Source organism: Pteropus vampyrus, unplaced genomic scaffold (genome assembly GCF_000151845.1).
Source record: "Pteropus vampyrus isolate Shadow unplaced genomic scaffold, Pvam_2.0 Scaffold446, whole genome shotgun sequence".
In the NCBI taxonomy this organism is placed as follows: Eukaryota; Metazoa; Chordata; class Mammalia; order Chiroptera; family Pteropodidae; genus Pteropus; species Pteropus vampyrus.
In genome coordinates this window covers 116,994-121,220 of record NW_011889227.1, presented here as the reverse complement: position 1 = coordinate 121,220, position 4,227 = coordinate 116,994, and positions in this window count along the sequence as shown.

Below are 4,227 nucleotides of genomic sequence, written 5' to 3'. Positions count from 1 at the left end.
TTGCCTTTTCGAATCCCGGCCACTTTCTCTTTGATCTGCTGCCTACTCTCTGTTGATTTGCAGGAGTTCTTCGTTTATTCTACATATTAGTGCTCGGCTTAGGCATGATGCTTCTCCCTACCCCTCCTGTTCTATTCTATCGACTGAATAGAACTCCTTAATTTTAGCGTAATCAAGTTCAGGTGGTGTTTTGAGCAGGGGCCACTTATGCTTTGTGCTTTGAAACTTTGCTTCGAAGTCTTTTATTACTGCCTTGGATCACAACAACATTCTCTCGTCGTCTCCTATTAACTTCGTAGAATTACTTTCACATTTACACCGTTAATTCATCTAGACGCCATCTTGCCTGGGCTGTCAAGTAGGAACTATGCCCTGCAACGCCATCCACTGGACAGTCTGACTTATAAATGAAGCTCCTGTGGTAACCGGGTCTGCTTGTCAGTTCTGTCTCTGCCACTGTCTATTTGTTCCAGTATCACAATTTTTATTATTACGGTTTTATAAAACTGGTAGCGAAAAGGACACTCTCCAGCTTTTTAAAAAAAAAGGTTTTTTCAGCTCTATGTGGATCTCTGTTTGTCTAGAAAACTGTTATTGTAAATTTATCTAATTTCTCCAAAACAATCTAACTTCGATTAAGGCTGCGCTAAATTTAAAAATGAATTCGGAGAGAACTCACATCTCTATAACTTTGTCATCCTACTCTTAGTGATAATCGGTTTCTCTATTCATATTTTCTTCTATATCCTTTATTCAAGTTTTCTGCCAAGAAGTCTTACATATTCTTAGATAGTCTAGGTACATTGTACCTTGCTGCTGTGGATAATATCTTATTTTTTTTTAGTTGGGTGTTGGTATTGGAGATGTAGAGAAATCCTAAAAATACTATTGGTCTTATGGGTTTATACCTAGCAATGTCGCTGAAATCTCTTCTTGATTCTGTTCGTTAGTTGGTGTCTGTCCATTCCAGTGACCCTTTTAGATAAATGGTCACATCATTTGCAAATGATGAGAATTTTATCTCCTCCGTTCTGGCCCTCATACCATTTATTACATTAATTCGTGGTAGCTTGTTTCTGATCTTAAAGGGGCATGGGGGCATACATGAAGAAAGGGGATGCCTGTGTCCATATCCCCACCTCTCATGGCTCAGGCTGACCTATCCCTTGGTCAGTGTGTCTAGGCTGGGGGGCCACAGGCCATCACAAATAATCTTTGCTGTAGATTTTTGACATGAAACCTGCATCGAGTTCAACAAGTTCTCTTTCATTCCTAGTTGAGTAAGAATTTGTATCGTAGATATCAAATCTTGTCAACTGGTTTTTCTACATTGCTTGATGTTATCGCATGCTGTTTCTCCTTTATTTCTATTAGCGTGGAGGATTACACGAATACATGTTCTAATGAATTCCTAAAATAAGCCCTACTTAATCGCGATGTACTATTTTCGATACGATATTGTGCGTTTTGTTTAAGACTTTAATATCTGTGTTCACAAGTGAAATGGGCATGTAATTTTCTTGTTTTGTCCTTATCTGGGTTCGGAATGAAAATTTCACTATCTCGTAACATTTTCTGGGAAACTTTTCCCCCTTTATTCTACTATGACTTCCAGCATTATCGATTCTGCCTTCACCAAGGTACCGTGGACCCGGCCTGGAAACACCCTGTCACCCCCTCTCAGCGCCCAGCCCCTCCTTGACATCCCGGCACTGATGGATGATTCCAGTCCGGGGTAGGAGCTGCCGAGAGCCCCTGGAGTCTGCCGCGAGGGTGAGCCGAGCAGATGGGCCCCGTTATAGAGCTAGCTGCACTCCGCTGGGTGCCACAGACAGCTTTTTCCGTCCCCCTTCTCATTAAAGGTGTTCTGTCAAAGGAGTCCTTCTCTCCCCTGGAGGAGATCAAAGGCATATCCCATGCTTAGTCAACCACGCTGTCACAAAAGCTCTCTTGGGATCATCGAAAGGTATGGGCCTATTGAAAGCTCTTGTCCAATTGGCAGCTTCTCTCTCCCCTGACTTGGGTCAGGCCCTGTCTAAGCAGCCCAGATCGAGGGGGTGACCTTCTCGGCATCGTTCTAGTTTCTCTTCAGTCACCACTCCAAGGGGCAAGTTTAAGGGTCAGAGGACAGTCCCCAAAGAATTTTTCACTCTGTCTCCTTCACCTCAATAATTTTGTATCCCTGAGACGGGTGAGGAGCTGATGGTGGCCAAATGGGTTAGTTGGTCTCTGAGCATGTCACGTGTGGGTGGTCTGGTACCTCGCTCAGAAGCGGGCATTCTTGGCAAGCATCGCATCGTTCTCAGAAGTCCAAGAACGGCCGGGGTTCTTCTTGACGGTTCCGAATGCTGGCTGGGCCGCACCAATGTTCTCCTCAGTGTCTGGGCATCCGATCTCTCCTTTATCATTGAATTTAGGTCAACTGACTGGTTCGAGGCTGCAAACTGGACAAGGGGTCGTGACCTTTGTTGGGCTGACTGCCACTCGCCACCTGTCCTTCCTTTCTTCGGGTGGTCCAGGCCGAGCGCTAATCCTGTTGGCCGACCATCTGTTTTGCCCCTGGGACCACGGAGTTCTGTCGACTGTCTTCATCTCTCTCTCTGCTCAGGACCTGGGCTGCCACTCTGATTCTGCTGGTTTTGACAATAATTGCTCCACTTTCTTTAAGATTTGGGGGGTGTCAACCCAGCCGTTGCCACCCAGTATGGCAGGGTCCCCTGACCTGGGCGTGGCAGATCTGTCTCGATTAGAAGCTTCACTTTCTTTGGAGCTCAGCTGCTCTCAGTATTAAGTCATGGGTCTGGGCCTCATGCTCTGCCCACCGGCCATGGGAGGTGGATGCCTGGCTGTCTTCCACCACACCACTTAGCTTCTCGTGCTGATTCATCGTTCTCAGTCTTTCATTCTATTTTTGCAAAGCGTTAGCTTAGCAACAGACTCCTAATTCCATTGTCCTCATAGGTACGATTTCTCTCGTATTTCTCGCATGTCTGATCTGTCTCACCAGCTAGTACATGCCTTTTCTTCCTGCTGGTGTCCCAATTAGTCCCCTCTTAATCCCGCAATTAAAGCGTAGCGATCGTTCTGCTACCTTGTGCCAGGAGCTCTCTGTGCCACCTGCCACCAGTGACAGATCCTCATTGTAGCTAGGTGATGGGTGAGCCCGCTGCAAACTCCTGTTGAGTATCTGCTTTCTTTGGTTACTTTTGGTGCTGGGTGTTATTGCTTGGGTGTCAGGAAGCAGACTCTGTGTCAGGAAGCAGACTCTGTGACAGAGCTTGGCATGTGGGATGTTTATTAGGGATAGTTCTTGGAGTCAACAGCTGTGGGTGAGAAAGGAAGGAAACGTGATTGGGTGGAGGGAGAAACTGGCCTGCAGTGGCCTATCGGTGAAGGCCTTAGCCCCACAGGAAGTGCAGGGGGCTGGGTGCTTCTGGAGACTTTGTCCCTGTGAGCCTGGGGAAGCGGCGTGACCTTGGGCAGGTGACAGTCTCTTTCAAGGTGATTCTAAAGAGAGCTGGCAGCCCGGGGCTGTTGGCCACTAGTGTGGCAGGGGAGGAAAGTCACTGTTTAGAAGCCGTGTAGCACAGGGTCTCCCCAGCTGGGAAGACCGAAAATCAGACCAAGAAAGGATTCTTGGAAATTCAAAAAATGATTGCCAAACTAAAAATCTAGCTGCGGGGTCGGACCATAAAGAGACATTTTATAATATTTTTAAAAGAGGTAAAAATAAGAGAAAGAAGACCAGAGACATGGAAGATGAAACCAGGAGGTATGACATTCAACTAACAGAAGAGAGAAAATGAAATTATCAAAGAGGTAACGTGAGAGGATTTTGTGAGCTGAAGGACAGACATCTTCAGAATAAAAGACCTCAAGGATTGAGGAAAATGAAGAAAAAAGCCCCACACCCACGGCTGAGAAGTCTTAAAACACCAGGAACACAGAGGAGGCCCTAGAAGTACCGTAGGGCTGACACCTCCATTGGCAGGGCCTCGGGGGGAGTCTGGGGTAGTAGCCCCCAAATCAACACCGCTCACTCAGGGGCACCTTCGGGCCCTTGAGAGCCCCCACATTGTTCAGTGCCTGTCCCCAAGGTGAGTTGGTTCACCCACATGGGCTTTCTTTTCTTTTCTTTTCTATTTTTAGGTGAGGCAACCCTTGGTCGACCTCACAAATTGCAAGGACCTTGTCAGCTTACAATCTCGTATTTATTTTTATTTTTTA